This window comes from Ornithorhynchus anatinus, chromosome 9, assembly GCF_004115215.2.
Source record: "Ornithorhynchus anatinus isolate Pmale09 chromosome 9, mOrnAna1.pri.v4, whole genome shotgun sequence".
In the NCBI taxonomy this organism is placed as follows: domain Eukaryota; kingdom Metazoa; phylum Chordata; class Mammalia; order Monotremata; family Ornithorhynchidae; genus Ornithorhynchus; species Ornithorhynchus anatinus.
In genome coordinates, this window is record NC_041736.1 from 10,291,872 (window position 1) to 10,305,005 (window position 13,134).

A 13,134-nucleotide genomic window follows, 5' to 3' on the forward strand; every position below is an offset into this window, starting at 1 on the left:
GAGCACTGTTCTAAGCGCTGGGGTAGACAGAGGGGAATCAGGTTGTCCCACGTGGGGCTCACAGTCTTAATCCCCATTTTACAGATGAGGTAACTGAGGCACCGAGAAGTTAAGTGACTTGCCCAAAGTCACCCAGCTGACAAGTGGCTGAGCCGGGATTCGAACCCATGAACTCTGACTCCAAAGCCCGGGCTCTTTCCACTGAGCCACGCTGCTTCTGCGCGCTGGGGTAGACCCAGGGTCATCAGGTGGTCCCACGTGGGGCTCCCAGTCTTCACCCCCATTTTATGTTGTTGGTATTTGTTAAGCGCTTACTATGTGCCAAGCACTGTTCTAAGCACTGGGGTAGACACAGGGGAATCAGGTTGTCCCATGTGGGGCTCACAGTCTTAATCCCCATTTTACAGATGAGGGAACTGAGGCACAGAGAAGTGAAGTGACTTGCCCACAGTCACCCAGCTGACAGGTGGCCGAGCCGGGATTCGAACCCATGACCTCTGACTCCAAAGCCCGTGCTCTTTCCACTGAGCCACGCTGCTTCTCCATTTTAATAATAATAATGATAATAATGTTGGTATTTGTTAAGCGCTTACTATGTGCACAGCACTGTTCTAAGCGCTGGGGTACATTCAGGGGAATCAGGTTGTCCCACGTGGGGCTCCCAGTCTTCATCCCCATTTTACAGATGAGGGAACTGAGGCACCGAGAACTGAAGTGACTTGCCCACAGTCACCCAGTGACAAGTGGCCAAGTCGGGATTCGAACTCATGACCTCTGACTCCAAAGCCCGGGCTCTTATAATAATAATGTTGGTATTTGTTAAGCGCTTACTATGTGCCAAGCACTGTTCTAAGCGCTGGAGTAGACATAGGGGAATCAGGTTGTCCCACGTGGGGCTCCCAGTCTTAATCCCCATTTTACAGATGAGGGAACTGAGGCACAGAGAAGTGAAGTGACTTGCCCACAGTCACCCAGCCGACAAGTGGCAGAGCTGGGATTCGAACTCATGAGCCCTGACTCCAAAGCCCGGGCTCTTTCCACTGAGCCACGCTGCTTCTCCATTTTAATAATAATAATAATAATGTTGGTATTTGTTAAGCGCTTACTCTGTGCACAGCACTGTTCTAAGCGCTGGGGGAGACACAGGGGAATCAGGTTGTCCCACGTGGGGCTCCCAGTCTTCATCCCCATTTGACAGATGAGGGAACTGAGGCGTCGAGAAGTGAAGTGACTTGCCCACAGTCACCCAGCTGACAGGTGGCCGAGCCGGGATTCGAACTCATGATCTCTGACTCCAAAGCCCGGGCTCTTGCCCACTGAGCCACGCTGCTTCTCCCAAGACTGGGAGCCTCGCGTGGGACCCCCCTGTTGACCCTGGATCTCCCCCAGAGCTTAGAAGAGTGCTTTGCACATAGTAAGCGCTTAACAAATACATTGATGATGATGATGATTATTACTAATAGCGATGATTATTATTACTAATAGCAATGGGCCGCTGTTTCTTACCACAGCGCCCGTCCCTCCCTCTTCCGCCGCCTCCTCCCCTCTCCTCAGGAGGCTCGAGCGCCGCCAGACAACCCCCCCCGCCGGGGGGGGGCGAGGGGGGAGCAAGTTCTCGCGAGAAGTTGAAGGAGGGCCGCCTAAGAGGGAGGGAAGGCGGGCAAGTTCTCGCGAGAGGTTGAGGGAGGGCGGGCAAGCTCTCGCGAGAGGTTGAGGGAGGGCTGCTGAGGGGGGAGGGAGGGCGCGTGACGGCCGGATGTGGCCGCTCGCCCCGCCTTGGAGCCCGAGGAGCGGGGCGGGCGCCATTGTGGCCGGGGCGGGACCAGCTGAGGGAGGCCGGAGACGACGACGGAGGCGGCGGCGACGCGGCGGCCTCGCCCGTTTCCCCGAGCAGGGCCGGTGGTGAGGTGAAGGAGCCGGGCCCGGCGGTCGGAGGGGTGAGGGAGGGCCCGCCCCAGGGGGAGCGGGGAGGACCAGACGAGCCCCTTTGGGCAGGACCGTCGGAGGGGCCTAGGACGCATTTGTGGGGAGGGAAAGAAGGAAGGAAGGGGGCAGAAACGGACGCGAGCTGGGGCGGAAAGCCTGGCCGGGGTGGGGAGGCCGTCGCCGCGCCCATGTCGGGGGCTCAAGGACCTGCCTCGTCGTCGATGGCGCCGGGGGCGTCGAGGGTCGGGCCTTGGGACTGGAGTCGCGTGGATCTGGTGGCGGTCGGCGTCGTGTCCGTCCCCCTCCCCGGACTTTCCCCCCTGAGAGCTCACCCCCTCCAAGAGGCCTTTCCAGGCTGAGCTTCCCCTGCTCCCTCTCTGCCCCCTCTTCCCCCCCTTTCCCTCTGCTCCTCCCCCTCTCCTTTCCCCTCCGCACTGTGCTCGTCCCCTCGTCTGTATATATTTCTATTAACCTCTTTATTTCGTTAACGAGATGTCCATCCCCTTGATTCTATTTGTTGCTGTTGTCTTAATGAGATGTCCATCCCCTTGATTCTGTCTGTTGCTATTGTTTTAATGAGATGTTCATCCCCTTGATTCTATCTATTGCTATTGTTTTAATGAGATGTCCACCCCCTCGATTCTATTTATTGCCATTGTTTTTGTCTGCCTTCCCCGATTAGACTGTAAACCCGTCACAGGGCAGGCAGGGACTGTCTCTATCTGTTGCCGATTTGTCCATTCCCAGCGCTTAGTCCAGGGCTCTGCACATAGTAGGCGCTCAATAAATAGTATTGAATGAATGATTAGTAAGCGCTCCATAAATACTATTGAATGCAGGATTAGTAAGCGCTCAATAAATACTATTGAATGTAGGATTAGTAAGCGCTCAATAAATACTATTGAATGCAGGATTAGTAAGCGCTCAATAAATACTATTGAATGAATGAATAGTAAGGGCTCAAAAAATACTATTGAATGAATGAATAGTAAGGGCTCAAAAAATACTATTGAATGAATGAATAGTAAGGGCTCAAAAAATACTATTGAATGAATGATTAGTAAGCGCTCAATAAATACTATTGAATGATTAGTAAGCGCTCAATAACTACTATTGAATGAATGATTAGTAAGCGCTCAATAACTACTATTGAATGAATAGTAAGCGCTCAATAACTACTATTGAATGAATGAATAGTAAGCGCTCAATAAATACTATTGAATGAATGATTAGTAAGCGCTCAATAACTACTATTGAATGAATGAATAGTAAGCGCTCAATAAATACTATTGAACGAATGAATAGTAAGTCCTCAATAAATACTATTGAATGAATGAATGATTAGTAAGCGCTCAATAAATACTTTTGAATGAATGAATGAGCTTTCCGTCAGGCTTCGCGGCCAGCACTTCCTGGGGCAGATCCCCAGGACCTTTACTTTCTTCAGTCCTGTCGAGCACAATGTGTAGCGCGGGGAAAGCTCACCTCCTCCAAAAGGCCTTCCCAGACTGAGCTTCTCCCTTTCCCTCTGCTCCCTCTCTGCCCCCCCTTCACCTCCCCTCAGCTAAACCCCCTTTCCCTCTGCTCTTCCCCCTCCCCTCAGCGCTGTGCTCATTTGTCTATATTTTTATTGCCCCGTTTATTATATTAATGAGGTGTCCGTCCCCTTGATTCTGTTTATGGTGATGATGTTGTCTTGTTTTTGCCCGTCCGTCTATCCTGGTTAGACTGGGAGCCCGTCACTGGGCAGGGATGGTCTCTATCTGTTGCTCAATCGTCTATTCCAAGCGCTTAGGCCAGTGCTCTGCACCTAATAATAATAATGTTGGTATTTAAGTGCTTAGTATGTGCAGAGCACCGTCCTAAGTGCTGGGGTAGACCCAGGGGAATCAGGTTGTCCCACGTGGGGCTCACAGTCCTAATCCCCATTTGACAGATGAGGTAACTGAGGCACCGAGAAGTGAAGTGACTTGCCCACACAGCTGACAAGTGGCAGAGCTGGGATTCGAACTCCTGACCTCTGACTCCAAAGCCCATGCTCTTTCCACTGAGCCACGCTGCTTCTTACATAGTAAGCGCTCAATGAATACTATTGAATGAATGAATCAGGTTGTCCCACTTGGGCCTCTCAGTCTTCATCCCCCTTTGACAGATGAGGGAACTGAGGCCCGGGGAAATGAAGTAATTTTTTTCCAAGCACTTAGGCCAGTGCTCTGCACATAGTAAGCGCTCAATAAATACAATTGAATGAATGAATGAATGAGGTTGTGCCACTTGGGGCTCCCAGTCTTCATCCCCCTTTGACAGATGAGGGAACTGAGGCACAGGGAAGTGAAGTCACTTTTTTTTTTTTAAAGTATTTGTTAAAGCGCTTACAATGTGCAGAGCACTGTTCTAAGTGCTGGGATAGATACAGGGTAATCAGGTTGTCCCACGTGAGGCTCACAGTCTTGTTTTTGTCCATCTGTTTCCCCCGATTAGACTGGGAGCCCGTCATTGGGCAGGGATGGTTGCTGTCTGTTGCCGAATTGTCCATTCCAAGTGCTTAGTCCAGTGTTCTGCACATAGTGAGCGCTCAATAAATGCTATTGAATGAATGAAAGGGGCCCTTTTAGGTGACCTGCTTTGGATGCTTTGCCACCTTTCTTCTTTTTGCTGAAGTTCATTTGAAACGTGTTGAAGAGGGAGTAGGTCCTTTTATAGGGCCGGCTGGGCCATCTCCTGCTAATAAACCACCGTAGGAAGGTTAGGTTTCTGGGCAGGGATGGTTTCTATCTGTTGCCGAATTGTACATTCCAAGCGCTTAGTTCAGTGCTCTGCACATAGTAAGCGCTCAGTAAATACTATTGAATGAATAGTAGAACAGTGTTTGGCACAGAGTAAGCGCTTAACAAATGCCATCATCATTCATTCATTCGCATTTATTGAGCACCGACTGGACTAAGCGCTTGGAATGTACAATTTGGCAACAGATAGAGACAGTCCCTGCCCCAAAACGGGTTCACAGTCTAAACGGGGGGGAGACAGAAAACAAAAGAAACTGTAAACAGAAAAGAATGAAAAGTGTAATGTTTCTTTGCTGTGTGACCTTGGACAAGTCACTTCCCTGGGCCTTGGTTCCCTCAACTGTAAAATGGCAATTGAGACTGTGAGCCCCATGGGGGACAAGGACTGCATCCAACCTGATTACCTTCTATCTACCCCAGTGCTTAGTACAGTGATTTGCACATAGTAAGCGCTCAACAAATACCATAAGTATTATTTTTCCTAAATACTAAGTGATAGCATTTGCCAAGTGCTGCAGACTTGGGGGCCAAAGATTGGTGCTCCAGAATAACTCTGGACATCTGATGTGATTTTATTGCTGGTTCTCATTGTATACAGTGACATCTTGAATGTACCTAATAAAGATGAATGGAGTAGTAAAGCTTAAAAAATTTCCTATTGTTGTTTGTGTTTTTATGGGCTTTGTTTGGAGTCATTCCCTGACATTGCCCTTAGACCTCCATCCACCAGTCTGCCTAGAAGCAAAAAGGAGGGCAAGGGTTGAATGTGCTTAAACAATCTAAAATTAAACAGTTTAAATAAAAAACTAACTTTTAAAAACCCATCGTGTTAAGACCGTCAAATTGACCAGTTAAATATGAACATGTCAGTTATTTTTTTTCCTTTGTCAGATGACTTTGGAAAAATTTAAGGTTTCAAAAGTATAAAAATATTTGACTGTATTCAGTGCTCTTTTCAGACTTGTAGTGAATGATATTTTAGCGATCATTTTTTAGGTGGTTTTCATTAACCAAAAGCCTTTTGAAAATGATGTGTAAATTATCACCTCTTTCTCTGGGATAATTTCCAAAAACCCATCTCTAGGCAAGTCTCAAGGGTGGCAAGTTTGTATTTGGATCCTGTTACGTATATAAAGCCATTTCTCTGGAAATGGTGGCCTAGAAGAGCTAGAATAAATGAAGTCACAGATAATTGCTATCTTCATCATGGGCCAGGGACCGTATCCAACTGATTTGCTTGTATCCACCCCAGCTCTTAGTACAGTTCTTGGCACATAGCATTTACCAAATACTTCAATAATTATTATCAAAATTTTCTCCACAGAAAATTAGTCCATTCAATCCTTGTCTAGTAACTTCTGGTGGTATGCAGGAGGCAGCAAACTGGCCAAAGAGATGGGTAGCCGAAGGAAGAACGAAACAATGGGGTGCCTCGATACCCCTCAAATGTAACAGATTCTGAACAATTAATAGCTGTACCTTAATATTCTGTGGTATTCAAACCAGATTCCTCACCACTCTGACGTGACCGGACATAAAAAAAAAAAGTGTGGCTTCCCCCACCCCTTGCTTGTTATGCATTCTTGCATGCCTGTAAAGAGTCACCTGGTAGGTTGAACAGCTGGTTTCAGAAGTGCTTCCTGGCATAGACCTAATTTTGTCAGATAACTTGGGAAGGAAGCAAATTTCAATTTCCACTCTCTTCCATTTCCCTCATTCTCCTTTTTCCTCTTCATCCCCTGAAAAAAGGTTTCATTGATCACATTTTAGACAGGAGTAGGCTTCTGATGACTTGGCCTCAACAATGTTTTTATTCAGTCAGTGGCACTGAGCCGTTACTGTGTGAATAGTGCTGTTCTAGTGGGTGGTGTAAGAGTTGGTAGTCACCTTCCCGGCCCACAAGGGGTTTACAGTATAGAGAAAAAGATGGGCATTTAAATAAATTGTGGATGTATTTGGACATGTGGAGTACCTAAGTGCCCTGGGAATGAGGTTAGGGATGAATATCAAAGAGTGCTGATCCAAATGCATATGGGACACAGTGTAGGGGAATTGAAGGTTTAGTTGTGGAAGATCTCTTGGAGGAGATAAGTTAGTTTAGGAGGGTTTGGAAAGTGAGAGAGTGGTGGTCAGTTGGCTATAGACTGAGAGCCCATTCTAGACTGTGAGCCTGTTGTTGGGTAGGGATTGTCTCCCTCTGTTGCCGAATTGTACTTTCCAAGCGCTAGTACAGTGGTCTGCACACAGTAAGTGCTTGATAAATATGAGTGAATGAATGAATGAATGCAAAGGGGGTCAGGAATTAAAGGCCAGAGGAAGAATGTGGGTAAAGGGTCGTCAGTGAGATAGACAAGATGGAAGTACAGTTATTTTTGCAACTGAAGAAATTTTAAATATCCTAGTGTAATCAGTCAGTGGTATGTGAGTACTTGCTGTGTGCAGGACACTGTACTAAGCACTTTGGAGAGTACACTATAACAGTAGATACTTCAATTGACACTACAGTCCAGAATCATAAATTTTAGGAAGCTTGGTTTATTTTCATGACTGAATAAAGAATTTTTCACATTAATACTTCTGAACTAATTCCCCTTCTAGACATAAAACTGTTCATTGGGATGAAATGTGTGACTAAAATGTCCACATGAGGCTTCTTATATTAAAGTAGGCCCACCCTGCCACTTAAACATGTAATTTTCCATCCTGAGACTGATGAGTGTAGAACCTCTTTTGACAGAATTGGAGGAGTTTTGAGATGAGTGAATGAATAGGAAAGGAAAACCAAATATGGAAATCTTGCACTGGGAGAACTAGTTATCTGTCCAGGTGTACGTACTGACTGAGCAAAGCCTCCTTCAGAGAATTAAAATTTCATGAAAGTACTGGTTTTTTTAATCCCTTCCCCCACTCAACCCATACCAGAGTTAACAGTGAGTTTCTCTTCCTGTGGTGAAGGTGCTAATAAGTGTCGCATAGAAGCCCACCATAAGCATCCACTTATTAGGTAATTTCCCTAAAAATAGTAACAGCCTCTTTTTTCAGTTTCCGCATTTAAGCGAGCTGCCTCTGAAAAAAAAAATGAGGAAGCTGAAAGCATGAAGAATTGTTCATTTAATCACGCAATCAGAATTGTTTAGTCATGCAGTCATGTGTGAAAACATGTTATAGTTTAATGATACATATCTACGTATATCCAAATATATCAAGAACATATATACATCTCAGGCTTGAAAGTGAACTTCAGCCTACGCACCCATGACCTCAACGAACTCAGGCGGCAGGCTCCCCAGAAATGTAACAGATTTCACTTGCCCTTTGTGTTCCCATTTTATTTTGTGTCCATATATTTATATACAGGGCAGCACTCGGTGCTCTCTTAGGAGATACCAGAGAGCAGAAGGGGAGGAGGTGGAAGCAATGCAAATGTTCTATGCTGACTAAGCTTTTTATGGATCTTAATGCTGTTTGAGAAATTCTCAAAGTGGACTTAAAATGTTTTTTTCTCCTAGCCTACAACAGTGAGGTCTAATTTTAGGTCAGAAGCCCCCAAACCGTGAATCCTCTTCTGGTGCTACCTAATTGCGGTTCCTTGAAACTAGTACAAGAGGTTTGGTGAAGCATGCCAAGTGTCCCCGTTTCAAATGTTGATTCCATTCCTTGCTAGGAAAGGCAAAGAACCTATGTACACTGCATAATTCTGACTTGTTTGAATTTGAGAAACAACATGGGCCTAGGCGGGAGTCAGTTCTAATCCCAGCTGCACCACTTATCTGATGTGTGACCTTAGGCAAGTCATTTCATTTCTCTGTGTCTGTTACCTTATCTGTAAAATGGGGATCAAGACTGTAAACCCCATGTGGGACATGGACTGTGTCCACTCTGATTCCCTTCTATCTATTCCCGTGCTTAATACAGTGCCTGGCCCATAGTAAGTGCTTAACAAATACCATGAAAAAAAGAAGACTGGTCTGGAACTGGGATGAAAGTTGGGGGCCCTTTACTTCATTACCTTTTAGAATTGTTGGCCAAGAGTGAAGTGGGAGGGATTCTTTCTCTTCCCCCTTCTCTAGAGATGAGTCAGAAGCCAAGGGTTGGTTTTTTAATCTTCATTCTGGTGTGGCCTTAGAGATGGCTATAAGTGGGTGAACACTGGTGAGTTGAAATGCTTCCTCCTTCCGTCTCAGAAAGTGAGTTGGTAGGACCATACCCTGCCTCTGCTTTTGGGTGGAACAACTGAATTTAAATGATTACTGATTCCTGTAGTTATTGGTTTTTTCTCTTTACGGAAGGGTGACATTGCAATATAACCTAGGTATTTAAAGGTTATTAATCTGCCCTCTTTAGCTGTAAAAGTCTAGCTGACATTAAGATTGGATTATCTACAAATCAAATTGTGTATTTAATGCAAATTCACATACTACAGAGCTTTTCATTTTGAATGATTTTATTGAGCCAAATGCTTAGTACAGTGACTGCACAGGATAAGCGCTCAAATACCATTGATTGAGTTGTGGGTAATTTGGGAGAACACTTGCTGTGTGTAGGCAGGGATGGGCTTCAATGTTGTTCTGTTTTATAACAGTAATAATAATTGTGGTATTTAAGTACTTACTATGTGCCAAGCAGTCTACGTAAGTGCTGGGTAGGTTCCACATGGGTTTCACAGTTTACGTAGGAGAGAGAACAAATATCGAATCCATATTTTGCAGATGAGGGAATTGGGGTACAAAGAAGTTAAGTGACTTGCCCTAGGTCCCACAGCAGGTACATGGTGGAGCTAGGATTCAAACCCAGGTCCTCTGCTCCCAGGCCTGGACTCTTTCCATTAGGCTACACTGCTGCTCTATTTTATTTCCACTCTTTAAGTTGCAGGGTTTCAGGGAAAAGGGTGCCCTTTTTTCAGTTCTTGAGATCCAAAGTAAATGGACGTAGTCCATTGGTTGCAATTGGGCGGAAGCCACAAAAGTCATTTTGCCTTAAAACTGCTCCATCCCAGGTCAAGCCCTTGCAAAGTGTGGTCATGGAAGTTGATTTAGTCCTGCAGGGAGGAGCTATGCTGCTTGCTAAGAGTTGTGGACTGCTGACCTGAATGTTCACCTGGCCAAATTGGAACATGCCCATGCTAAGAAGAAGAGGAATTGAACTATGGCTGCTTCCTCCTGAAAAATCATGTTCGATTTCTGACTCTATTGCCAACTGTTTTCTCCTGTCCTGGTCCCTGTAGCCCTAACTCCTGTAACACCTATTGTGAGTGTTGGAAAGAGAAGCAGTCGGTGCCTTTGTGCATGAATGCCAGGCTTCCTCACCTCCTGGATTTCACCCGCTTTCCTGGCCAACCATCCCCATGCTGTGCTCCAAGCCATTCCGCTCACCAGTGCTACTGCTCAGGCGGCGGAAACCCAGGAGGGGTTTGGGGACTAGTGATGAGCAGTAGCCCTGGAGGTGTCAGAGCAGCACACTCAATGACAAACATCGTGGAACCCAGGATTTGGGACATAGGCATGTCCCATTCCCTCACAGAAATGGCACTGCAAAGGTTTCTGGTGCTTGGCTTCCATCTTGCCTTCCGCTTTTCTCTTTAGGCAGCCCTGGCCTTCCATATTTTCACCCCCGTGAAGCTGAGCTCCAGACATGATCGCAGTCCTTAGAAACTTTTAATGCTATCCTGAGCTTTCAGTCTATTTTGCAACTCTAATTTGAACTGTGCCCTTAACACATGCACTCTGAAAGAACTCCAAAAGAATAATAATAGTGGTATTTGTTAATCACCTGCTTTTACCAAGCATTCAGCGCCAGGGTAGATACAATTAGATCAGACACAGTCCTGGCCCCCTGCAGGGACTTCACAGTCTAAGGGAGAGAGGGAATAAGAATGGAAACCCCATTTTCCAGGTGAGGAAACTGAGGTACAAAGAAGTGAAGTGACTTGCTCGAGGTCACGAAACAGGCAAGTAGTAGAGGGAGGATACAGGTCTCCTGGCAACTAGTCCTGAGCAATTTCCCCTATTCCCCACAGCTTGTCTGCCACACTGCTTCAAAATATGCCTTCCTTCTCCGCCCTCAGAATCCCAACATTGAAGCACTGTATACTCCATCAAAATAAAAATTATTCATATTATCAGTCAGTCATTTTTATTGAGCACTTACTATGTGCAGAGCATTGTTCTAAGTGCTTTGAAGAGTACAATATACCAGTAAACAGAGTTAGTAAACATTCTCTGCCCACAACTTGGTTACAGTCTAGAGGGGGAGACAGTAATATAAATAAATCAAAAATATGTACGTAAGTGCCGTGGGGCTGAGGGAGAGGTGAATAAAGGGAGCAAATCAGAGTGATGCAGAAGGGAGTGGGTGAAGAGGAAATGAAGGCTTAGTCAGGGAAGGCCTCTTGGAGGAGATGTGCCTTAAATAAGGCTTTGAAGGTTGGGAGAGTAAGTGTCGGATATGAAGAGGGAGGGCCTTCCAGGCCATGGGCAGGATATGAGCAATAAGTCAGCAGCAAAATAGATGAGATCAAGGTATGGTGAGTCATTGGGCATTAGAGGGGCAAAGTGTGCTGACTGAGTAATAGTAAGAGCAGCGAGGTGAAGTAGGAGGGGGCAAGATGATTAAGTACTTTCAAGCCAATGGTGAGGAGTTTTTGTTTGATGCAGAGGTGGATGGGCAACTACTGGAGGTTCTTGAGGAGTTGGGAAACATGGACCGAAGGTTTTTATAGAAAAATGAACATTATAAATATTATTGTGAATGTACTTTGCCTGGAGATATTCATGTGAAAACTCCTTTGACTCCATTGGGTCTTACCCTTATTGGCCACTAATAAGTTGTCCAGTAAAGCAAAGTTTGTCACTTACCATGTGTGGCTTTCCCACTTTGATCCCTGAGCCTTTACTCAAACTTAATTCCAGCTTTCTCCCCTCTGGGATACCTTTCCTGTCAGTCAGCACCATCCCAAAGCAACTAATCTACTTATGGGACGTAGGTTAATACAAGTGAATATGCAGACAATAAATTTCATGGGTTTCTTTTTAATTTTGAAAAAAATAAATTCAAAGTTGCCCGGTAATAGTGTGACCTGCAAAACACTGCTTTTTGCCAGGTATTTTTCAGGCCCATATTGGTCCACCTCTTGTTTCCAGTATTGGGTAGTCCTGAACTCTTTCAACCCACTGTAGCTAAGTATCATGCTCACCTTGAGTAACTCTCTATACCCCCGCCGACCTAAGCTCCAGCTCTGAGGTGCTCTTTAAATCTTACCCGATGTGTAGATTTTGATCTAGAGTTGGTATAGTTTTGATCATATTTCAGAAAGATTGTGAAGAAACGGGGGAGAGTTCTGATAAAAACTTTAAGAAAAAAAGAACAGAAAGTTTATACATGTCTTTGACTTGAGGTCATTGGGGTGGTCACCACTGGCTACTGATTTCACCCTTGACCTGTATTCATTAGTTATTCTCCATTTATAATTCCTGAGCAACCAAAAAGTTTACGTTCAAGAGGAATTTTGGGGAAAAAAAATTGAGTTTTTTTTAAAGGAAGAACATTCAGGAGGAATTAGCTGGATCTGCATCTCCTCAATTGAAATATGTAAACCAGACTTTCTAAATCTAAAAGTGTAAATGACTGTAGAAGTTCTACACCATTATATACTTGAGTATTTCCATGAATTAGAGAATAGTCATTTTCATGTTTCTTAAATGTGTGTTTAAAAAAAAGCTCAAAACTTCCAAACAAAAACTTTTCTCCATTATTCCACTGTGCAAATAGAATTTAACTGATCATTAATGTTGTAAAATAATTTCCCATGAATATGCCAAAATATTTCTATTCTTGTCAAAGCTTGTCTAAATGGGTGTGTAATATTTAATTTGCTTATTGTGCTGTTTTACTGAAATATAAAATGGACTTCTTGTGAACATTAATTTAATGTGGGGAATTCAGGGAAGCGTGATTAAAAGTATCCTTTCCCATTTTTCTAAAAGAGAGTTGGTTCCTTAAATGTGTTACAAAGAAATTTCCCCTTTTTTTTCCAGGAGTTCAGAGATAGTCATTGTATTGTGGTTCCATTAATCTACACAGATTTAAGATAGCTGTGGATGACAAAACATTTGAGGTAGGCACTTAAATTGTTTTGTTAAAATATAGGTTGTGGCTAAAATGTCCACCCACTTCTCCAGCTCCGTATTAAATTACTGAGTTGGCCTCTGTAGTTAGAAAAAGATTCTAATGGTGTGTAAACAAACGTCCTTCTTTTAAATGCATTAAGCGATTGCTTTTTTGTCCAAAGATTTGGGTAGTCAGAGGTTGAGAGGAAACACACGAGCAAGCGTTTAGAACAGTTCTCTGCATACAGTAAGTGCTCAGTCAAAATGGTTGATTGATTGCTTGCTTGACTACAAGGAGTTGTTGCCTAGAAAAATAG

General features: G+C 44.6%; 1 protein-coding gene across 9 annotated transcripts in view; it reads left to right on the forward strand.

The window, feature by feature from the left end:
- The first annotated feature begins 1,759 nt into the window (after nt 1–1,759).
- MARCHF7 (membrane associated ring-CH-type finger 7) overlaps nt 1,760–13,134 on the forward strand; it is a 41,887-nt gene continuing 30,512 nt past the window's right edge. For 4 of the 9 annotated variants that reach the window (XM_029071811.2, XM_029071813.2, XM_039913174.1 and 1 more), the window contains exons 1-2: nt 1,761–1,907; nt 12,746–12,825. The gene's annotated coding sequence lies outside the window, so the exon portion shown is untranslated. Of the gene's footprint in view, nt 1,938–12,745; nt 12,826–13,134 lie in introns of all 9 variants that reach the window. The other 5 variants (XM_029071808.2, XM_029071815.2, XM_029071818.2 and 2 more) reach the window with 4 other exon arrangements.